The sequence below is a fragment of the Lepisosteus platostomus genome, chromosome 8, assembly GCF_059453375.1.
Source record: "Lepisosteus platostomus isolate fLepPlt1 chromosome 8, fLepPlt1.hap1, whole genome shotgun sequence".
NCBI classification, from domain to species: domain Eukaryota; kingdom Metazoa; phylum Chordata; class Actinopteri; order Semionotiformes; family Lepisosteidae; genus Lepisosteus; species Lepisosteus platostomus.
The window spans coordinates 10,037,797-10,063,706 of NC_142618.1; positions in this window are offsets into that span (position 1 = coordinate 10,037,797).

A 25,910-nucleotide genomic window follows, 5' to 3' on the forward strand; every position below is an offset into this window, starting at 1 on the left:
CAACCATACAGTGTTTATTTGCAGTATTAAAATATTTTAAATGCAGCAATTTATCCACGATTTTATAACTGTAGCACTGCGAATCCATATAGCAATATATGTTAATAGTGTTGTCATTATTATTTTCGACGACAACTAATGATTAAAAGAATAAACAACTGACCCCCTTTATTAAGGAGGCATTTTCTAATACGCCAACAGCTGATGTGCACCAGTGATTTAACTATTCTTCACTTTAGCTTCATTAGAGACATCTGATGAAGAACTGTTTCAGACTGAGTTATAGGTCAGGGAGGTTATTCTAATTCATCTATAGAATTATGTCCCTAACTTATAACTCCAACATGTATTAAAAATGTATTATAATCTTTTTAGCTGATGCTTCTTTTCAAGGTAACTTCACATTTCAAACAGCGACTGAACTGTGAAAATGTACAAAGTTGAAAAGTCTCACAGAAGGGGGCAGTTCTGTGTGGCCAGGCAGCTCAGAGTGTCCAAGGATGGCAGCGGTAATGTCATGTTTTCCAGATGATAATGCAGATCCCCCTCATCCTCATGAGTACAATTCAGAAATGTAATGGTTAAGAGGTTGATCTGGTAGCTGGAGTCCATATTGATGGAGAAACAATACCCTTCTCCTTGTTCTATGCCCTGGTCATGTGTGTGCTATGCCCATAAATGAAATCATGTTTTTGCCAGTTAATGTTAGAAAGCACTTACTTAGGAGTACCTATTGTGAATGCATCACATGACTTTTACCATATGACATGACTTTCAAACCTTCTTGCTGTATAAACAAATATCTCTCTCTCCTGAATCTTGGCAGTATTTTCTTACAAACTATAAACTAATATCCCCAAAGTACCATGGGATGGTACTAGCCAAAGGAACAGAGAACGTTATACTAGACAAGTTGCTACTTCTTAGATATTGCCTTAATCCATTTAGATCTTTGTCTCAGGAGGATTACCCCAGAGATGCTTTGAGAAAACCAAGGGCTCGTGCAAAATATGGTACAACAGTGCATTGGCCATCTGGTCTTGTGCTGTTGCAATTAATTGGGAATGTGTGTATAAAGTATTCTTGCAGCTGTCTGGCCCCACCTGCCACTGAAAGGCATTGAGCTCGGCTGAATTTGAATAACGTTTTAAATGTTTCCTGGAAGAGTAGCCCTACGGTTTTGGAAATCAATTGAGCTAAGGAGTCCCAAGGGCTGGAGAAGACATAAATCAGTACCCTTTTCCTAAGTATTGAGGCTGGGAGGTAACTGCTCGGTTTAAGGTGTCCTCATGTGGTCTATGAGGAGGAGATACCTCCAAGCAAGCAGCATAAAGGCCTTCTTCTTGTTCTGTTGATGTTTGTTGAGAAATCAGAAAAATGGTGGATGAGATGTCATCATACATACAGTATGACGGTGAGAATCTTCACAATGGCTATGCTTGGAAGTGAAAATGGCTTCAATGATCAGTGAAGGATGCACAAGTGCTCAAATTCCTAGTTGTGGGACAGATACAACATGCTTAGACAAGAGGTGGGACGTGATAATACAAGAGGTGTGGTGTCAGAATTATAATTTAGGACTAGGATTAGTACTATAATTTGGACATCAGGTAGGACAGGTCACTGTTACTCTAGGAAGCAGGGACTGTAGAGAATGATGAATGTGAATTCAGGGTTGCAACTAGGAATGGTTACATTTTGACTCAAGGTACACATTTTGTCCTATTCATCTCTGCTGTACTGTGCATCCCCTGTTTACTCTGTCTTCTGTCTGCTTGGGTAGCAGATTCCCTGTTTCATCCATGTTCTGTCTGGTGCCAAAGCATCTCCCAACCTCCCACCTCACTGATTGCCTTTCCTTGAACAAGCCAATTGTCACGGATGTCGGTAGGGACAAACCGTGGAGAGGCAGGAGAGCGGGAAAAGACCCACATGCGCAGCGGCGGAACGGGGAATAAGCCCGGGCTCAGCAGTTCAGGAGTCCAATAGAAACCAAGGCCCTCAGGGAGCGGACGTGGGGCGCCCCGGATTTCAGGCGGGTCTCAGGACATCCGAACATCAATGCTGAGCGAAGCAGAATAAGTGACCTGTAAATATATAGCCCAAGGGAGAGAGAGACACCGGAAGGACAAGCAAAGCACAGGAAACTAGGGACAGGACAGAGTAGGAGCGCCCTCTGGCTGCAGAGGGCGTGACACCAATGGACTTCACAGTGTGTCATACAGATGGGACACTTCCCGGATCAACACCGTGTCGTAACTTCTGGAAGATGGGTGACCAAATTGCTTAAACTAAAGCATCCCAGGACTGAGCTAATCTTTGCTGTAAAATATGCTAAAAGCCAATAATTACATAGAACAATCTTTTATTTTTTGGCAACAAGTTCTGATTAAAGTTCTTCAATATCAGTGTGATTGAAAAAAGACACAATGAGCATTAACAAGCTTCAGTCATGTCCTGTCATTTACCAAACTGCTTTATACTATATGGTTCTCTTTTTTGTGTCCCAGTCCTAAACTAGTAAAGTAGTACTGTATACAGTCTATTAAATTTTGTGAACATTACTCAGCAACATTTTGGATAAAGCGATTCTATTATGATTTGATTAATACTGTATAAGGAGAAAGACATACTGTAATACACCAACCATTGTTGGTGAAACATCAACACACATCTTATTCTTCCATAAAATTAACTTCTCCCATCCCAACCATTCTCCCTAAAAAAATATTCTGACCCTAGACCCTGTAATTTCTCCATACTCGTCCTTTTTCTATAACCCTACATACAGCTCTAAATGCAAGGCTGACATTATACCTAATCCTGTATCTGCTCCTAAGCTTTCATACCTACCTTGCCCAAAAATGTTTCCCTCAAAATGGCTTAAGCCCAAAATACTGCCTTAACAGAAACCTAAAACATTAAATCTGTGCCTTGTCCAAAACCCATAAGCAAATGCTAGTTTGAACCCTCACCTGAAGATCCTTATCACAATCCTACACCCAGTCACATCCCCACACATTAATCTAATATTGTATCCTAAATCTCTCGCCCTTGCTAAGACTCAGTCCTGCTTTGTTTTTAACCATGAAATGAATGATAATCCTGATCTTATTCTATTTAGGTGTTAACACGTTGGAAGAGGAGAAGGGACAGATGCAACTACAGAGCTAGGAGGGAATTAAAGACTGGAGAATCTTTTTCTATCTGTATCTTTCGAATATTGTATACTATTTTCTTCAATGGGGTTTTTTTGTTCTCTAAATCTTACTGCTCTAACGATTGTATGTGATCTTTATTGAAAATTAATAAAAATAAAAGGAAAAAAGAAATGTAATATATTAACAATATATGTGCCTCTCAACTTTGTATTGACAATGGGTTTTTTCATTTGTAATTGAAAAATTTTACATTTATTTTTAAATTCAGATGATCTTTAGAACAAGTATAGTAGATTCTGAGAACATTCTGAGTAGCATTTTAAAAACCATTACACAAACTACCTAGAATTCTTACTATACAGTGTAAAATTCTGCTATAAAAACTAAAAATAACAGCTATACTGTATAACACGTCTCCAAAGCACGTTTACATGTGTCAGCCTGGCCATGGGCGCCCTCCAGTGGTAAAAATCAGAAAGTAAAGATCTACTTACCTCAAATAGAGGCTGTCAACAGCTTTCACAGCTTTCACACAGGTTTTCAGGGATAGACTGGATCAGAGCAGCTCGAGGATTCTGAATCTGTCATTGATTCTGAAGCTTTCAGAGCATGCATTGTGCTTATGTGGTGTGTTTTTGGTTAATTTGTCATTATTGGATGTTTTTCTTTATTCTACCTGTCGCTCATATAAACAGCGAGTAGATCAACTTATTTTTTCTTTGATACCTCAGGAACACCCTCAATCCACAGGTTAAGTGCTTTGACAGAAAACTGGTCACAAGCAGCCCATAATTAGAGAAAACTGCTGTATCACAGGAGCATTTAATGATAAGGGAAAAAGATTGAATGAAATATGAAAATTTAAAATATTTATATAACACAGTTACTGTAAATTAGCCTCTTAGATCAACACATTTTGTGCCATATAGTTTTATTACTTTTTTCCTTCTTTGGATTAAACTTGTCTTTATTTATACCTTCTCTGTCTGTTCTTTCCTCTGTTTCCCAAATCAACATTTCAAAAGGCAGTGAGAAACTAGTTATTTTTTAAGATAAATGTCAGTTGACCACAAGATTACTCACATGTTGTCAGTTACCTGAGACACTCACAGATGACCAAATTTTAAAATAATGCTTTTAAAAAACTGATTTGTAACACAAGCGTGTTCAAAAAAGGTGAAGTACGACTGCCAGTCATGTATTCTTTAAGGTGCTACATAATATGACAACTCATTATTTCACTCTGCTCTGATAAATTCACATAAAGCATTGATCTGATCTTTCTCAGGACAAAATGTGGGTGATTACCTCCAGCATGATAAGTAAAAACAAAATGTAATGCGCATGCTTCCTTTGCAAACATACCAAATGGAAAAAAAGTCATTTTGAGGGACATAAGGTAAAAAGTACCTAATGTTGACCCTCTAAGAAAATCTCCCTACTGTAATATTTCTCACATCAAGTGTTATAAATAAAATATCTAATGATATTTTAGTAGTTCAAGATGGGACTACTACCCATCTGTAACTCATACTGTCCATACTGTATGGACCGATATTTAAACAACCTGTCACAGACATATCCTGAGCCATAAACAGCTACACCAGTACACTGGAACTCCACCTGAATTATCTTGGTTAGACCAGGATAGTGGAGTCTCAGAATTATCCTACACTATGAGCTCTGTTGCACATTTAATCCTCAAAACATTGGATTCCATGTTTCATACAGCGCCTACTGGACACACAAAAAAATCCAGCCATTTTTTAACTTACAGTATACAGGACCTTCTAATCTCAGTGACGTTATTCCACCAAATGAAAACTGCTTGACAGTCAAATGCTTCACAAAGTACTGGTTTCACGATTGCAATAAGAAATAAAACAAAAATGTCTTTAGTTATAATAACATCAGTTGTAGGTGTACTAGCAACAATATAACTAAATGTGTTGGCTGTTGTTTAAAACAACAGAATTTCCAAGTACAGTAGGTAGTGTGCTCATCCCTAGGGTGTAATTAGTTCAGTGCTAAAACTCTTATTTAATATAATTTGAAATAGAGGAGGCAGTTCTTTCCTTATGCATGATATATCCCAAAGGCCTTGCAAATTGTATTTAATTCAGCTGAAAGGCAAGTGAGGAAATCGGGAGAAATGAATTCTCTGCTGCCCTGGGATTACACTGCAAGCCAAACTAAGGAGAGTCCCCAGTGTTGCAAGTTTACTACTAAATGCAGCTGTGGCAAATTCTGTCTCTCCGTAGGCTGATCACATCAACACCTGAATTTAATATCTCGTATCAAATTGAGATGATGAAGACTTTTAGTCAACCACCTGTGCTTGTCTTTAAGTGTGCATTTGAAACCATTTTAGTGGTTTATTAAATGTACTGTATGAGACAAATGTACTCACACAAATCGTGAAGTGTAAAAGAGAGAGCATAAACAGTATGACCTTTCTATCATTGATGCCAGTTTCATATTTCAGGGGATGTTAGCAAACGGAGACTCTTTATTACACAAAAAACATAAGGACAGTTTCACACAATAAAAGAAAGAGGTGTCAGTAAATGATAAGGACATGAGAATAACCAGACAGTTTTAAGCAGAGCTGTTTCATCATTAAGGTCCTTTCGTGCTAAAATACACGCATGCGTTTAAAAGAGATCAGAACAATGGCACCATTGATTCATTTTGTATCTTGTTGATGTCTTAAAACAATAAAATCTTCAGGACAAAAGCCCATACATAAGGCCACAGCAGAGTAGCGAAGAGGGTGGAGTATGCACTGGATGGCTACTGGTGATCCTATTGTGTGTTTGTATCTAAATGCAGGGAGCAGCACACTCTCCCTAAGGAGGAAGGCAGGAAGGCAGATCTGTATTTTGTGTGGCTTGGTGATCAGAGGCCTCTCCTTGGTAACAGGATAAGCTGTGAAGCCCCATCCCCCAACAGTCTCCACCTCAGGAGGAACCAAATGCTCACTTGAAAGGCACGGACAGGCTCTGCGTCCAGCAGCACAGCGTGGGACACCCAGACCCTCGTTTCTCCGTGCCTCTCTGGGTCACCGCCAAGCTTCAGATTTCGAAAGCCCGGGGTTGTCCGTGTCTGCGTCTGGGTGCGATTTTTCAGGAGCTGTAGAAAAATAAAAACCTTGGCTTTTCCCACTGCGAGAGAGAAATGTCATGAAATTCAGCTTTAAAAATAAACGGCGATACGAATCATATCAACAAATAACATATCTTAAAAATCAAAGTGGTAAAGTTCACACATAAGGAGATGGATCAGAGTAAATGCTGTACTATAGCTGGTGCTGTGCATTGACAGAATAAGTAGAATAAGTCGAGTTCATTAATCTAATAAGAATTTAGTTTGACCAAGGAGACTACTCAGTTTATTTTTATTCACATTTCACAGTGAAAAGTACTACTAGTATATGTTACCTGAGTGGCATCCTTTCAGATTAAAAAGTATGTACTACTGTATATGGGCTCCACAGCCGAACATTTTATGTTTTCTTTCTTCTCTTTTCAGCATGGAGTAAACCTTTAACATGTACTATATGTCCATGTATGTACTATGTGGGACAAGAGTCCTGATCACCAAAATGTTAGGAGACCACATTACGTCTTGCCTGTGACATGTGCATTTTTGTACATTTACTGTACTGCATTATTTAAGCACTAGTGGCCATTCTAATGATGCTCTTCTCCTGTCAAATTAATCACAGCTTGTTGACCTCACACAAGGACAAATTACAGTCCTTAACATCGACCATGGACTGAAAGAGATATTTTATAAGGTTTAATTTAATTTCACTAGCAACAAGCTGGAATTCAGCATACCTTCTATTATAGCGTATTGCTCAAATTCCCTCCAACATCAAATGAGTACTGTTGTAAGAATCTTTCCACAAGCACACACTGCTCTTTTAGGTTGTAATGCATGCTGCAATCAAAACACTCATGTCATCTACTCTCTGCTGGGATTTTTTCCTGCATTTTGTCAAAGGAAGAGGAACAGAGCACTACAATGTCATTACAATGGCACCTGACACTGCATTGCCAGTGACTTTCAGTACCACCAATAAAGCAGAAAATATATCATCGGCAGTTATTGGAGACTCAGATGCACTGCAAGTATATACAGTACATGAAGAACCTGGAGCCAACAACATCATGTTGCCTCTCTGGTTATTTTTTGTGGTGAGTGGGGGATGTATTTTGCGATGGTTATGTTTTGTTCTATTTTTCAGAGTATATAGGTTTTTATATAAAATAGTAAGCATTGTTTAACATTGTTAGACATTTTTTTCTAAGGTCATGAAAATTTGGAATTTGCGGTATGTATCTGATCATTCTGAAAAGTAATACCTACAAGAGTCCTAATTTTTGAAATATTGAAATTTCACCATTAGATGCTTTTGTTTTCATTCATTTCAATACTGTAATAATTTCATTTAAAATAAAATACAGAGATTTGTGCTGAACTTGAAAACTTTTTAGTACTAAAAGAACTGCACTGATAAATTAAGCAAAAGTATAATATATTCATGTTCAGAAAAACACCCAGAAACAAACACAGACACACACACTCGCACCAGAGCCAGTTTCCCACGAGGCCTACCTGTTGGTTTGGACTGTGGGAGGAAACCAGAGCTCCTGGAGGACACCTACAAAGGAGAACATACAAACTCCATATTGATAGCATGTCAGGGCCAAAATGGAACTCAAGACCCCAGTACTGAGATTCAGCAATGCTCACCACTGTGCCACCATGCAGCTGACATTGGCATATTTATAGCAGAATTAAACTGGGTGCATTTTAGCTCTTCTTGTAATACATGCTAAAATTTTCAAGAGTAAATGGAACAGGATGAACTGGAGAAAAAGGATTTTAAAGGGCACGCTGACAGCTCACTGCAAGTTATCAATCATTGTAAAGGTTGAAACAGAGGAGGCTACAGCTATACAACACTATATATGGTATACAGATTACTGTAGAACATAAAACAATTTGACAGCTATTGCCCCTTGCCTCCATGTACTGTCCTTCACAGCACAGTTGGGAAAACATTTCATATTCTCCCATGAGAAGAATCCTAACAATCAGTTTTTACTCAGGAGCATCCAGAAAAAGAGAGACATGTCTTTGCCAATGATAGAACCTTTTCAGGCAGATGATCAATATCTACTGTATATAGCGCATCACATTTTTTGCAAAATGTCTCTCCAAGTTGAATTACTTAATTCATTATTTCGCAAACTTCATTCCTGCAGGATCTGTAGTGGTCCAGCTTCTCTATTCCTATTTTAAAATAAACAAGGCATGCAAGTGGTGAATAAGGAAGAACGACAATTCTCTGATTCTGTTTACTGACGGGTCACATCTGCTTTCCTCTGGATCAGTAGAGTTACCCCAGCTTTCCCAACTTACCTTGGAATGGGAATGGTGCAGAACAAAAACACTCTTTTGACTGATATTCATCAATATCAATCACTTCCCATGAAACGGGAACCAGAGATTACAAGTGGAAATTGAATGAAATTGCGTTGGAAACTCAGATCATTGGATCAATTAGGTACTGACTGCATGGATTGAAAGTCTTCTCATTTGCAATACTTTTTCCAGACAAAGAAGTGAGAAACTTGTTCACCAATCATCTTTATAGCCATGCTGGTGTTCTTCTGAGGTACAATAAGGTCCTCTTTGTCTGTTGTTTAATGCAGTACAGCTAAACCACAGAACCCAAGCTGTCTCCCACGAACACAACTGACATCTGGCTTTAACATAATTGTTGTCATTAATGACTGTCCCTAAGGATCCATCAGTCACATTATGTAATACATTTATATAACTGTTTCTAATAGGAATGTGGTGATTAGGATATGATCATCTGTGTTTCACCTCATTGCCTTTGATTGATAAGTGAAAATATGGTTTTTCAAACTCTTTTAAACAAGGACAGTGGAGACATTCTGTAGTGGAGAGTTGTGACAACAGAAAGGAAAAGGCTTGTCGTTGAGTTCTGAAATTCTAAAATGTCCCAATATCCCAATAACAATTGTAGTGCCACTAATTAACCTTTTGGGTTTTTTTACATGGTAAAAATAAAAATCCTTTTGCATTAATGTAGTCATATAGTTGGAATATAGTTGGAATACTGTTGTCTGGCGGTCATGCCAGATTCATTACACATCAAAGTATGTGTTACTAAGCTGTATGTCTGACACATACCACAGGAAGTCAGATGTTGTGCTTTATTTTTATGTAAATTGTCTCCAAGGATCTTAGTCATCCAAGGATCCAAACCAGATCGTGAAAAATCTCACAGAATTAGTATTCATAACATTGTCTGGTGCTTTTTCCAATTCTCAAGAGCTATGCTTAAGACATACATTGTAAGTTGTGTGTAATGTTCTCATTGCATCTCATCTCTCTTGCATTGATGAGAGCTGGTTTCAAAGAATGATAGTGACAACTATCACTGGCATTTCTTGGTCCCTGCTGCTCATTTCTCAGCCCCAGGTTTATCCGGCGTCCGGCTCAGCCAGTAAGTGTCTTATGGCTTTTAAATTCTGCCTTCCTTATGCCACTTTCCCCACTGGTACTATTAGCCACGGGTTCTTCTTTCTCAGCCTTGTTGGTCCTCTTGGCCTCAGGTCTGTCTGGTGCCCTACCTCTGCCTCAGGTGTCCTACAGTTGATATTATCCCTGGCACCCAACTCGTCCCTGAGTTTCTTCCTCTCAGCCCCTGCTGCTCCTAATGCCAGTTCCTTAACCCCAACACCCCATAGCTTTTAATGTCTGGCTTCCCCTTCGATGTAATGTTCGGATTTCAATCTGCCTTCTGCATTATTTCTACGTTGGAGGCTATGGGGTTTACTTGTTTCTGTGGGATTTGAGCCACCCTGCCCTATGGCCAGCAGGCTACTTCTTAAACAAACAGGTTAAGCAAGATACAGTGAGGTCTCGACATGTGTGAGGGTTCAGTGCAGAGAACTGTCGTGGGCAGCGACAGCAATGGAAACAAACAACCCTTTCCATTTGAAAGGATATTTTTAGAGAACAAACACTCAATCAAGGAGAGTTTCATTCATAAAAGCTGTGCTGCTCACAGACTAGTCCTGGCCGCAGAAAACCTTGCCTCAGAGGTGTCTGCTTTGAATAAATATACTCCTATGAAACAGAACAAGGAATATCTAGCAAGTAGCAAACTACATTCAGTAGTGGTATGGGGAACTGATTAACTTTCCTACTGATATCCTCTAAACATAGATGAAATGTCTGGAAATTAATAGATTCTGTGGCGCCGTACAATCACGCATACACAAACTCTCGCCCACAGTCGCACACAGTGCTCTGCATCATGCTGACCCACTTCGACCAGTTCACCATGCGCTTATTCCACAGCTCGCGCTCTCTCTCTCTCTCAGCTATTGCTTTGAACATCCAGATTCAGTTCATGCGCGGCGGGGGTGAAGATGAATGGCATTTAGCCCAGTGATGGTTGACTGGCCACCTCCCAGAGCAAGAGACACTCAGAAGTCACTCAGCTTTCTTTATACTGCCAGGGTGAATTCTGAGCAGCTGAGTGACAAGGAGCCATGGAAAGACGATTGTGTTCCATTCGCTTCCCACGCCGACACACACACTCCCTCCTGTTTGTGTGCGGAGGCAGTCGGTTTCTGCAGCTACTTCTGATTGGGTGAAAACATGCTCCCATGTCTTTTGGACAAGAAAAGAAATGATCTTGTACACAGTGGCAAAAAAGACCTTGGAAATACAGTGATCGTTGTGGAATAAAACTAAAACTGTATTGCTTTAAAAAAAAAACTGTGAAGTGGAGATCTCAAGCCTGAGGTTCCTGAGGGTAAATGATCTGGCACATTTTTAATTAAGTTGAATAATTTTGTTTTTGAGAAAAACCAAGCCATGTCTCCTCAAAATAATAATAAAAAAAAACTTTTGGAATTTTTTTAAAATCTTTTTGCCTCCAAAGAACTACAGGCTTACTACAGCACATCGGATGTGGTGTTATTGTGGTGTATTCTGACTTAATTATGCAAAGTAACTGGAAATCAGTGAAAAACATAAAAATAATTATCCAGTTTTAAGAAGAAGCATATTCCCTATTTGAAATCAAACTCGATTTTGTAAACCAGGATGATTGCAATAATTTTAACAATTTTAAGTCAAAACTGAACAGACTTTTTAAGAATTAATAATCTAGGGATTCATGTTTCCACTAGCGTCTGGGTGCTATGACAGGGACAGGGACAGCCATCTATTTTCCAACCACATTATCCAATACAGGGTCGTTGGGAGATGGGGCCTATCCCAGCAAGCAAGGCAAGGCACACCCTGGATGTTATGCCAGTCCATCACAGGGCACACACTGACCCTTAGGGCAAACTTTCCCAGAAGCCAATTAGCCTGCTAGCATGTCTTCGGACTGTGAGAGGACAGAGGACCTAGAGGAAACCTACAGTATGCAGACCTGGGGAGAACATATAAACTCAACACAGACAGTACCCCAGGAAATGAACCGAGGCCCCAGCACTGCTTGGCAACAAAAGCTCATCACTGAGCCACAGTGCCATCCCTCATGGACATGTCCACCTAAGAAATATCTGTTTGAGGGTCTATGAACACCCTTGGCTGTTAGATTTTCTCCAGCCTGATGTATATTTACAGCAGGTTTGCCTCAAGTTTAAATCAGATTTGCATGCCTCTGCAAATTGAAGAGGAACTAAAAGATCAGCCGCAAAACAAAAAAGATAAATTTCTGAAACAGTAACATTCCGAGTACAGTTTTATTCTTCAAACTAGTCACTTCATAACAAACATCAAGGAAGGTATAATTGCACCGCTATGCAAAAGTGTAAAAGTAACACTCTACCATAAGGAAAAGGATTCCCTGGACAAAACAAAAAGATGAATATGAATTCTTATTGAAATCCTCAAAAGTGGAATGTACTGTATAAATACAGTTGTTGGAGATAGAAGATATAACCTATCATATCAGAATGCATTGATCATAATCACGCACTGAAAAGAGAGCATTCATACACCTGATAAGGCTTTTTACAGGTGTGCAGGTGAAAAATGCCACAGAAACAAAGTGTCCTGCATGCTGCTCTTTGCAAAGCTCACAATTTCCTTCATTATTAATGGGCCACTGTATCTTTCGATCGGTCATGAGGGCTATATCCTGTGAGAGCTTCACAGCATTAGTGACTAGCCATTAATTCATAGTCTATCAAATCATAAAAAACAACAAAATGAAATGTATTTATTTCATAGACCGTTTTCCTTTGCGTTTTATATTAGAAAGTGTAATCACAAAAAAAAAACAGCATTTTTAAGCAAGTGAAGCAAAAAAACAAAAATTACTGTAAGTTGAGAAACATTTTTCCCATTACCCTACTTTTGAAAGTGAATGGATTTTCCATTATTCCATGTACCTGCAAATTAGTGGGCAAGAATTCTTCTGGAATGAAACACCCTCTAATCTGAAACCTTATGAAAGATTGGAATCTTTATAAATGGCACCTTGTTGGGCAGCCTGCCAGAGATGACAATGACTGATTGCTCACAGAGACTCTGTGTACATACTAAATGGAAGGCTTCACACTTACTGTACAGTATGTATCAAAGTACGGCAGCTCCACCTGTATTTGTGCCTGCATCTCTTTCACCCCCTCTCCATATGGCACAAACAGACAACAAAGCCTTTGAAACAGACAAGAAAGGCAAAAGTATTTATAGACAGACCACTTGCCAAAAAATGGAGAATAGGAGAGACCCTGACTGAGAGACAGGCTTTTCAATTTGTCATCACATTCATGCTCTAGCAAGGCGATGGCTTTTATAGATATACACACAGCACAACTCATTCAGGGATACACAGAAAGGTAATACAGGCTTTTTCAGTAAAGAAATACCAGAGAGAGAGAGAGAAAGGGGCCTTTCTCATAAGTTATCAGAATGAAGATGGAGAGAAATAGAAGAAACCTGAAAAGATGTTGATATCCAAATGCATAATCCTGCTTGGAGAAACTACTGATGTGTACACTTTCTGTGTAAATAGCAGCAGAAAGTAGCTTATATTGCTGTGATAAATTAACCAAATTACTTAAAAATATCAGCCAGTGTGTTTTATGGTTCTGCTTTTCTGGGATATTTCAGAACAGTGGATTTATCATTTATTTCCTTAATTGTGCAGTGTAGTAGCTGGACTACTGTACAACTTCACAAGCATCTTAACACAGGATAGATTAAAGAAGGATTCAGAATGTTCTCTTCTGCACTGTAAATAATATTTACCAGCATCGTGTGTGCTCAGATTCATGCAAACAGGTTATTTTAAATATTCTCAGAGAAAATAAGTTGTTTTTTTTGCCTTGAAGTATTTGGATCTACAACTTGTAGACATCAAGCTAATTCTAGGGGGTTTGTGAACGAGTTTCTGAATAATTTTCAATAACCGACACTGCTACGTTTTAGTAATTCATTTAACAATTGTAACATAAAAATAGTTTGCTGTTCACTGATTGAACACTAGGTGTCCCCATGTCATAGTTCTGTGTTTTAGTCAGTAATAAACCTGTCAAACGGCCGTGTGGTTTTCATTACATAATATCCAGATAATTTAATAACGCCAAATGTTAAAATTTTAAGTTTCCTCAAATTTTAGTTTCCTTTGAAATTTGTACTAATTAATAGTTTGTCACACTGGCAGGTGACAAACCTATTAATGGCTATTTTGTCACATTGGGAAGTGATGAGAGCCTAATTAAAACTATAAATGGCTCCACTCTTCTGATAAAAATATCAGTAAAGGTAGGTTTACACTTTTACTTGCCCTTGAACGATCACAAGAGCGATACGTCTTGAGGAAATCTTCTCAAATGTTACATTAAAGTCCTATAATAGGTGGTGGCAGCTTTAGGCTGAATAGGACATAGGCAGCCTCAAGGCTGTCAAAAAGCTTCACACAGAGACATCTATCCTTCCTCTGAAGGGGACCTTGGCATCTTCTGACCCAAACCAAAAGAATAAGAATTTTAAAGTAGCTCCTCACTTTGCAAGCACAATGTCCTTATGCAAAAAAAATGTACAGTACAGGCAAACTCTCGTCATGACCTGAAAGTGCATGTGATAGAATATCCCGTCACTGGTTGTTATTATTTATTATGCTTGTTATGTACTGTCTACGTCGTGTAGTTATGTCTCTTGTGCTGTGTAGGTCCCGAGAGATCAGCACGAAAAAGAATTCCAATGTACATGTACACATGACAATAAACTCCTCTGCTCTGCGCTCAACATGCTCAACAAGGATGTTTATCAAAGTCATTTTACTTTCCACACAAAAGCTGAACCTGAACTGAAATATGATGCACTTTGGACAGTAAAAGAATATACGACTATTGTAAAGCACAGCGAAAAGCAATGAGGCACAACAGTGCAATACGCCAAACGCGTAACGTACTGAGCAATTTTACTGTACTTTTCTATAATGGGTGTTAGGAGATGTAGTGGCTCAGACTCAGACTTGGCAGCAGAAGCGCCAGACGTGGGTTATTGTTACAAACGTCTGCCCATCAAGGCCAGAGAGCCGGCTCGTACAATTCCAAGCCTCTCTCAGGGACCATAATAAAAACCACATGTACCAAAAAAAAGCAAGACTACTGTTTGGAAGCTTGCCGGCACTGAAAACATGAGGCACGCATTCCAAGATATTTAGTTCACACAATCAGAGGGCCAAATACAACAATGAAACAATTAATTATGCTAAGACATATTGGATTAAGCTGATTAGTGGATATTAGCAAAGTTTTCCTACCTCTCAATTCTGCGGTTATGCCTAAAACTACATGTACTTATCTTTCACAAAGACCAACATTATTTACTGGGACCTGTATGCCGTATGGCTTATATGGTGTATTTTTAAAGCATAACATCATATGTTATTGGCAATATATATTTGTTATTTACGGCCTTATTCTTCTTTCATATGGTCTATTTGCTGTTCTGAGAAAAGGTCAACAGGTGTGTTTTTAATCTGTCAGAAATGAAGGAAATGAGTGCCACTTAGCTGGTGATTCCACTGCCATTCCGCTTAATAATTCTCTTGCAAAATAAAGAACATGAAATTGCTAAATATTTTTATGTGACTCTGTCATACCTGTCACTCAGAGTCCCTTTCTCATGCTTTCCCCCACCGAGGGGCTTAAAGTTAGATCACTTCTGTAATTCAGACTGTAACAAGTCCCGTAGGACGTCTTTTCAGAATATGGAAGTTTTAAAAACGCCAGAATCATGAATCTAGACTGTATATTTAACTTAGTCCCACTCTCCTTCTTAGATTTCAGTTTGGCAACTTAAAGTTAATGTTCACACAGGAACTGTGAGGAAGGGAAATGTTACGTCACTTTCTGAAATGACTGATCATTGCTAACTATCATCTTCTGTATGACAAACATATCTTTATTTGGATCCCTACTTCCAACATAAATATGACATTTTGATATGATAACTTTGTAGTGCAAAAATGAATGGTACAGTAGTAATACAGTTGAAAAACAATTTCATATTTCTTTTAACCTGTGCTAAAACCAGATGAAATGAGATTTCCACATATACTAGCACATGAAAATCAGCTATACTAAATCTGCTGAGACACCATTTGGCTGTTGCAAGTGCATTTACTGCAATTTCAGAATTCAAGAATTCTGTTCTTTGGTGGTGATGATGATAAAGAAACCACAGAAAATGAAATTAATGTTCATGCATGTTCTATAACAATCATTAACTTGTTTCATTCTCTAGCTCAGAAATTTGTTTATAAATTAATGTACTCATATAACAGTAATCCTAACATATATAGTGCTTTTCTGGACACTCTCAAAGTGCTTTACAGGTAATGGGGACTCCCCTCCACCACCACCCATGTGTAACCCCCACATGGATGGGCGATGCGACAGCAGCCACAGTGCACCAGTACACTCACCCACACACCAGCTCTCAGTGAGGAGGAGAGCAGAGTAATGAAGCCAGTTCATTGATGGGGATTATCAGGAGGTCATGTCTGGTTAAGGCCAGGGGGAAGTTTGGACAGGACACTGGGGGAACACCCATACTGTTTTCGAGAAACGCAGTGGAATTTTCAATGACCACGGAGAATCAGGACCTCGGTTTTACATCTCATTCAAAGGATGATGCCTTTTGTACAGGACAGGGACTCTTTCACTGTACTGGGGCATTAGGACCCATACAGACTGCAGGGTGAGCGCCCCCTACTGCTCCCACTAACAGCTCTTCCAGCAGAAACCTCAGTTCTCCCATCCAGGTAATGACCAGGCTCACACCTGCTGAGCTTCAGGGGATTGCCAGTTGTGAGCTGCAGGCTGATATAGCTGCTGGATACAACATATCCCATTTACCTTTTTGTTCAATGTGTATTTTGCTTCCCTGAATAAGGATAATACAAAAATACACAATTACTGTAAGAACTGATCAACAGGAGCACTTTAACATTGAAACTTTGTAGTGTTACTCCACCCTTTGTTCCATCTCCGTATGAGCCCTTGAGAGCATTTCCCTAGTATTTCTAAGTCTGTAAAGGAACAAGTAATAGGTTTATTCCATGCTGAAAAAAAGAAGAAAGAGAACACAACGTTTCGGCCGTGGAGCCTTCTTCAGGTGTCTAAGTCTGTAGTTTGTTTGCCTTGTTTTGCAAAACATTCTCTCAGATGCAACCTTGAATAGTCATAGGCAAATATGTCAGACTGAAAATGGATGTGCTGAGCAGCCTCACTACTGGGGGACATCAGTGTTAGCTGCTTCTGCACTGCATTGAGGAAGAAAAGCTGCATCTAGAACGAACACAAGAAGGAAAGTGTGGCTTTTAAAGAGCGTACAACACTGCAGTTGTCTTCCCTCTCCTTGCCTGTCAGGCAGAAATGGGCCATGTTAAAGATGTCAGCACCCTGAATGCACTAATATGTTGGGTAAAGTCATGTCAGGTGTCATCGTGCCCCCGCTGTGGCAGCTGTGCTCTTCAGATCTTGTGATAAGGATAACAGGAGACGGGTATCAATTGCATTAAGCTTAATGAAGCAATTGATGATCAATTAGCAAACACTCCCTAGAAGAATTCTTGTGGGTTTCAGGAGTTAGATTGCTAGGCAATACTTGGTCTCAGTAAGATATGCTTTTTTAGTTATGTGTCATAGAAATAAAACTCTTACTTAACATTCAAAGCTCACTATAGTAGAATTTGTTTATTTAACATAATTTGACTTAATTCATGACTGAACCTGAGCAATTTCGCAGACGGTTCCGCAAAATAAAATACAAATCGATAGATACATTTTATTTAAAAGTTATTTTTTCTGTCACTGGTTTTAAGCAATTATTTGTCATTATTATGGACATTATTTAATAGCCATATGTGTTATTTCACATTTAGTGCAATACAAAAACAAAATATTTTGTACTTTTGCACTTTTTTTGTACTAAAAAATGCCAAAATTCTGAGTGCTCATCCGTTGGTATTAGAGATTTTCTCAAACAAAATTCTGCATGTCTCTACTGTATAAACATTACCAACAAATAGGCAATGTGACTCCTAGGAAAGACCACGCTGTTCTCAAAGTGAACTGGAGCCTACTTGTCAGAAATGGAGATTGTACATATAGTAGCACTGATTTCTGTGTCACGACAGAAAATATCCTCTTTGAAGAGAATTCTCACTGTGGTAAAAAATAAAACAGTTTTCCTGATGATGCTAACACGAGCACAGGCAAAATTTAGAAAGTGGAAAAAGTGATGTGCATCATTTTTAGGAATTTTGTACGGCTTTTTGCCTTTCACCAGAAGGAAAGAGTTCAGTGGTTTTTCGTTAAGGTCAATTAGAAGGTTTCCTTGTTTCCCCAGGGGAGGGCCTGACATTCATCAGTTTAAATGATTTTAAATAGATTTACCTCTGTATCCCAGTGTAGTCAAATTTTGCTGGGTGACTAGGCACCGAGAGACAGTTTGCATTCGAATTTGTGTGTTTGTCTGTATGTGCGTGGCTGTCTCCATGTACGTGCATGACTGGGGGTGCCCTAATAATAGATCTTGAGCGACTCCATCTTGCACATTCTTATTGCGGTGACCTCTAGTGGTGGAAGACTTCTTTTGTAGCCCTTGGCTTTCCTAACACCACTTGGGATCTCACTGGTAGCAACGAGCACAGAAACCTGCAGTTGCGTCTGTCCTCCACTGACATTCCCCTGGGCACTTGCTCGCCTGAAAGGATCAGTTGAAAGCCTATAGCCTTCTGTTAAGATTTATTGACTGGATGGCATTTCTTCAGGAAAAAAAAAAGCCAAACCCATGAACTCCCTAAGGTCTGGGATACAGATATTACTCCTAGGTTCTTGATTGATAGGAAGAAACCTTACGTGAAGCTCAAGGGCTGTGTGTTTCAAGGCAGCAGTGCTGGTTTGTTTTTGCTGTGGGTGGATCTGGGCTCACAAGCGACTTCAGAGTTAGCAGCTTGAGAAATTTGAACTGGCAGGTCAGGTCAGAGGTCAAACCATTCCTGACCCTGCTTGCTCCCCATGTGATCTTTCCTATTTTATGTACAACCAAAAATCATCTGCTCCTATAGAATCGGGTTTCAGATTTGTCCTAAAACAATATGTGCATTATAGCTCCCCTTTCATACTTGAAAATCCAGGGCTTCCGAATTGTTTCCTCTGTAATCACAGAATTGTAACACAATCTGTTTAAAAGGTGTAGTTTGCAGTAAATTGGGGATGTGCAGCTGTCACAGCCATCTACCTATCACAGTTACTGACTAGCATATGTTGTAAAATCAAAGGTCAAAGAAACACACTGCCCGTGGCTATCTCTTCATGAAAGGCATGTTGCCAGTGCCTCTGAAAAACAACATCCATTTGCTCTCCCTGCTTTATTTTGCTGTGGAAATAGTAGTTTGCCAATAAAGTCAATAGTTGTTTGTCATGCTTGGGCAAAAAGACTATTCAAAACTTAAAAAACCCTTTGAGAGATATAATGAAACTAGTGGAGTAACTTACAAAAGATATACCTTTCCATAGTAGTGTGAGCTTTTTGTTTTGTTGTGCCTGTAGTAAGGTTGAAAATATAAAAAATTCTCTAGAAATTCTTTAGAATCCATAATTTAGTAAAGATTGGTGTCATATTTTTAACTGCAATTTATTTATTTTTTATTAAAAGCTGCAGGAGATTTATTATCACCTTATTTAGTCAGGAATGTCTATTGCATGCATTCTTATTTGATTTGTAAGGCAGGTTTGTGGAATTGGATAATTGGTTTGCCTTGTAATTTCACAGTTCTTCAAGGACAGAACATTTTGTGTTGGAAATTAGAACTTTAACTCTGTTATTTTCCCACAAAACAATGAAAAAAATATTTCACGAATACAGAACATTAGGAAGGTTTCAAATAAGAGGTGAACGGTTTTGCTCATTTGGGGTACTTAGGAGTTCATGAATTCTAGGATGTTATCCTGCTGTTCCTTGATGGATCCCAGAAACTCAGTTTCAACATCATGGGCAGGCAGTCTATTCCTGATCCTCACAGCCCTTTTTGTTTGTCTAGTGCTTAAATATTTGAATGAGTATTCTGACTGTTTTATAATTAAGCATAATTCCTAATAGTTTGGGCCTATTGCTTTCTACAAAAAATGATAATACTGTAGTAAAGGTAGGCTAGCACAGGCTTTTCATTTGTTCATGTGTTTGTGTATGGCTATCATGTGGATTGTTTATTTCTAATAACCTCACATTAAAGAACGTTTTGAAGTACGTTCTAAGCAGAAATAGAGTGCTTCTAGCTTTGAGTAATTCAGTGGTCTACTCTGGACCTTAAAAATACGATGAAACTTAATATTTTATCATTAGAGACAATTTGCTCCTTGGTGTGGTGACAGACTAATGGTGGTTCCAGGGGAGGACTGAACGGGCTCAGAGACACTGTTTGCTCGTGCTGTCAGTCTGTGTGTTTTCACATTAACTCAAAGCATAGTGAAGCCATGTGGAAAGACTCTGGCACACAGCTTGCACCCAGGATGAAAGCAAAGCCCCCATCCTGCAAAAAGCCATCAGCTCACATCATTGCATTGCTGATGTTCATCAAAAATGGCTGAAACAGCAAAAGGGAAGGAGCAGAATCTACATAAGACTTTCTTTTACTTTTGCTAAAAACAGGCACTGGAAGGAATATTAAGTGACTTGTTTGTGGCTTTTCATTCTCCAAAAATGTAGTCAAATATGTACAATGATCTCCCCCCATCCTCATATTCAAGCTCTTTGCAGTACTGAAAAACTTCCACTGCCACTCTACTACTGTTTTAGAGTATAAACTTACTAGATTTCTCTTTGGATTACTTTCTGAATTTCTGAATTTTTATACAAAACCTGTTGTCATTTCATCACAATCAGCACGTGAGACAAAAGGTGTAAGTAATGAGAAGAGTAGGATGGGAACTTCAATTAAAGACGGACCATCAATATATGAAGGTCAGGTCAGGCAAGTGTTATATTTCTTCATTATGTGCTATCACTGAGTGACACCTGGCAAACTTGGAAACCTAAATAAAGGTGAGAAATCATGCCAAAATACTGAGGTAGCAGAAAAAAACCTGTTGTTTGGCTTTGAAGAAGATGACACCATAATTTGTGACATTATTCCATGACACAAGGGTTTGTTTCATATGCTTGGGCCCTTTTGTGCTCATCTTGTAATGCTTTCTTTTAGCTTGTTGGAGCTGATCAGGAAAACATTTAATGAAACATCTCCATAACCTGTGTTAATCTATAGCAAAAAATGGGATCCTATTCCAGCATTTCTGACATTGGCAAGAGAAGTATAGAGAGCATACCCAAACAGTATTTTATTCCTCTAACAGATGCAACACACTGCTTTTGACCTATACATTCCTTTTTAATCAGTGTCCAAGTTTCCTGTCAGAGCCGCTGCTTTTCTAAACCCCTGGTGAGACAGGTGAGGTCATCTCATCCAGGCATCAGGCTTCACCAGTGTCATAGCTGTTTACTCACCGGAGCTATCCTTTAGATCCTTTACAATATCTCAGGAAATGTTAGTCTCTTTTTTTATATATCAGGTTCTTTGTTTTGAAAAAAAACCCTGACTCCTATATCCAGAACAATGCCAAAAAAGCACCTGATTAGTTTTAGTATACCTTCTTTCTAAAAACACAAAAACAGAGCACCTCATATGCTGTCAGTATCACTGCACAAACTCCCCCTCAGCCTTTCCTCTGTAGACCCTCATTGTCACTCAGCCCTTGCTGAAACAGCCTCTAAAACATTGCCAAACTGGTGTGGCAAAGACCGAATTCATTAATGGAGCTTATTACACAATTGTAGGTGTTGGGGTTGCTTATCTGATTGTAAGTAATGACCATGCTTTTTTTGAATCGCTTAACTCCTTTTTAGAAAATAAGTAGATCACACAATAGAGCACGGGTTTCCCGCCACGACGCTGAAGACTCTCTGCCACCTGCTGGTCTTCAATTCATTTCAACCGAATTCTCAGTTATATAACTGAGCCCTTTATTCACCCAATGATACTAATATGACTCTATCCATTTCCTACAAAACGTTGGCAGTTGCTTGTCAGCATTTCACACAAAACGTAAGGTCTCCAGCTTTTGAGTGGAAACAAACGGGAAAATGTGAGTTAAAGAAGCAGGGAAGGCAAGGCCGGGGTTAGAATGGAAACCAGCAGGTGCATGGGCTGGGAACAACCCAGCACTCACCTCACAGCCCTTCCAGTCCGCTCCAGTGCAGCACACTGATACACCAGGCTCCTTTATCTGCTAATTACTATTTTAATAATTAAGGAGCTGGTTGCAGCAGAAGTTAACAGTGAAGCGGGCTGGGAGGGTAGGCTAGGTTGAGCAGGTTGAGTTGCTCAGCAGTAGACTCTGCTCTGCAAAGCTCTGTACCTCCCTGGACTGTTCCCTGCTGGTCCACTCGGTGGCAGCGCACTCTTCGACAGGAGCTCGAGGGGAACCTCTTCATCAGCACATTTTCACATCATTATCTGTGGCTTTACAAGCACATTACCACACAGTGCATTCAACCACAACAATTCACAAGTCCTTCTCCAATCTCGCTGTTTAGCACTGGTCAGCCATTTACAGGATGACTTCACCTCTGTTTTAATTACTTTATTACACAATGCTTTGATTCAATTAATCGATAATTATGTATTGGTGCTATAAAGAAGCAAGCAACAGATGATAATTGTTGTTATTCCCTCTTAAAGGATATAATCTTTAAAGGATATAAACCCCTTTAAAGGATCTTTTAAAGGCAGATCATTTGATTAAGGTGGAACTTCAGACATGGAAACCCTCTAACCTTCCTTGCACCTGCCAGCAGATCCAATGAACAAAAAGCGAATTACTAAACAAAAACTGACCAGGAGGCACAGGCTCCACAAAGGAAATACAGAAATATTTTGGGAGGTTCTTGCGTGTGAGTGCTCATTCAGTGTGAGCCTGTCAGAGTGACAAAACCCTCCGAATCTCAAAAGTGGCTCCAAACCTCATGGCCAGTATTTTGCTTTTGCCAAACTTGACTGCCTGCTTTTGTGTTGTGGCTTCAGGGCCTAGGAAATACCAGAAAAGTGGAGGGTGCAATCCAGATAATTCCTCTTTATGTCCAGTGACACATCATTTAATAATTTAACAGAACTACTGCGATACCTTAACAAACAAATAACCAATAAATGGTGACCACAGTGCAAACCTCAAGTTCCAGACAATTCCTAAAACTAAAAGCATACAGAATCCAGAAATGTCTATAAATCACAGTACTTTCACAACATTACAGCTGATCCTACATCCTACAGTGCGGTGAGTTGAAATGTTCCCAAAGCAAGGTTTAAAATTTGTATTAAATTGAAAATAGAGCTCTCTATCATAATCGAGTGTTTGTCATGGTGCTTGTTCCATCTAGGTGTGGGCCGGCTTTTGCTTTTCAGGGGCTTTGGGTAACATGACAGAACTGTTAGGTGAAGGAAATGCTGACTTTTATTGCATGAACTGCTCGCAGGCTCATCTGCCAGGGATGCATCCTTCAACAGGAAGCACACAACCATATAAACAGTGTAGGATGGCTACAGAGGAGCAGATCAAAGTTCTAGACGGGCCATTGCCAGAATTAACTGGAAATGTGAAGGAAGTCGGCACTGCCGCTGTAGTGGTGATCTATATTGGAGCTCTTGCAGGCGTATCGTTTACAGTAGGCCACTTAATCCCACCCCTGCAGTCAGGAGACTGGGGGCAGGGAATAGGAGAATGGGATGTCAAGAGCTTGTAGTATGAAAATGAGATCAGACGGTTATGCGGATGTGTCACTGCCTCGCCCGTCTTTTTTTTAATCGCTTTAAATCCCCAAACACGTGCTAGCCTTTGTTCAAAACCTAGCTTCTCAAATTCTCTGTTCCTATCTGCCATTGGTGCGGCAATTAAAAAGGTGTTAAAGCTAGAGAATCCAGACATCTGAAAGTGCTCTGTGAAACTCAGGGCACCGGGGTATCATTTTCTAATGATGTGTGTACACAACCCCACAAACAGTTTCCATACATGTAGGGAGGTGAGAAAGATTAAGTTAATTTTAAAGGTCAATGTGAACGGCTTGATATTTAGCTTAGACATCACTAATTAAAAAAATAGATATTTTTACTAGACAATGGCTATTCACAAACCTGGAGGTAATACAGTACATTCACTATAGCAATGAAGGCTTTAATGCTCTGCATGTGTAATACTTTGACTGTAGTTGTATATCATTTTATAGAATAAAAGACACATATGTTCACATGGTCAATGGTCACCCTGGGTTTAAAATGACCTGATTCACAAGAAAACTTAACTACTGCTTGCTGGGATAAAGGGGTTCAGAAAAGAAGATAGGTAATTTTAAAGTAAGTGTAATTTTACAAACAATATTTACTCACAATAACTGTGATAAATGTAGTAAATAACTACTGGAGATGGAGGGAAACCATACTTCGGTTTGCAACTGTATAGAAATATTAATTAAAACAATAAAATTGAGTTTGATTCCTTTTTTCCTCACTGTACTGCAGTCAAAGAAGACGGACAATATTTGGACAGTATCTCATTTTTTTTCTGTTTGTAATTCTTAAGCAGTTAACAGAGGTGTGATTGTACATAGCTTTTGGATATTAATAGACAGAGTAGTCCCAGTGAATGACATGGTGAAAGCAAAACTGCTATTTGAAAAACAATGGACAAAATGTATAAATAAGCCAACTAATCTCTATTGGTACTATTTGATTTTAATTACTCCAAACACTGCACTGAAAGTGCACCATGACTGTTTTGTTTGAATTATGTTTTTATTTTGGAATCTGTTGGGCCCTGGTGAGAGTCTGTTATTGCTTTGATCTATTTTATTATCACCTGGATCTGATTTTCCCCTGTCTCTTGGCTTGAACTTAATATTGTTCAGGACAAGGTCTAATACAATTTGAGCTGAAGTGAAGCCCTTGAGGTTCTGTATTAGTGTTTACCATTTACAGTCTGCTAAAAGCTCTTTATCTTGTTTTGGTGGATAGTCAAAACCATAGCCTGTGCTAAGAAGCTGTTTAAAGCAAAAGTGACACTTTTCTTTGTGTGTGCATATCAGTTGGGAGATGGTGAGACTGCAATACAGGAAAAAATAGAAATTCCAATTAATAAATGCTACAATTAAAATGTCAACGTATTATTTGTACATACATCCATAAATCACCCTTTAAATCTTTAGAAAGGGTGTATCCTGCCTTGCGTCCATTGCTTGATGGGACAGTCTCTGGCTCCCCACGACATATTGGATAAAGCAGTTAGAAAATGGATGGATGAAATAACATTATATCGATCAAAAGCAGGTATCACCACCCTGCTCCTGAAAATCCCCAGCCACAATGTTTAAATACTTGGAACAATTTCATTGTGATCAATAGCAAGTGATTTGTTAAATTAAGTAATTTAGAAATAATTTAGAATGGAGTTATAGCCCTCAGGGACTAGAGTTTCCTTAATTGAACATGTTAGTTTCTTAATTGATCAATAACAAGTGCTATACAGTAGGTAGAAATACCTATACAACCTATTGCTTAGAGACCATTGGAACTGTCTCCATCAGCTCCAGTCTTATACTGTCTCCATCAGCTCCAGTCTCACACTGACTCCCAGCTCCAGTCTCACACTGACTCCCAGCTCCAGTCTCACACTGACTCCCAGCTCGTCTCACACTGACTCCCAGCTCCAGTCTCACACTGTGTCCCAACTCCAGTCTCACAGTGTCCCAGCTCCAGTCTCACACTGTCTCCCAGCTCCAGTCTCACACTGTGTTCCAGCTCCAGTCTCACACTGTGTCCCAGCTCCAGTCTCACACTGACTCCCAGGCCACAGGTGCTGTCTTCAGAGAGTCCAATGGAGGATCACTGCAGAGTACTTACAAACACTGAATATATTGGTATTTATCTCTGCAGGTGAAGCACTTTTAAAAAGCTGGATAGCTTAAAAGTAGAGGATTCAGTCTGAATCAATCAATGGAAGCAACAAAAAGTTGCTAAATATTTTAAAGCCTAGCTTGCTTACAATACATACAGAGCTCTTACATGTCCTTGCGTATTTTAAAACCTAAGACATGTATTTTACACATAGTTTA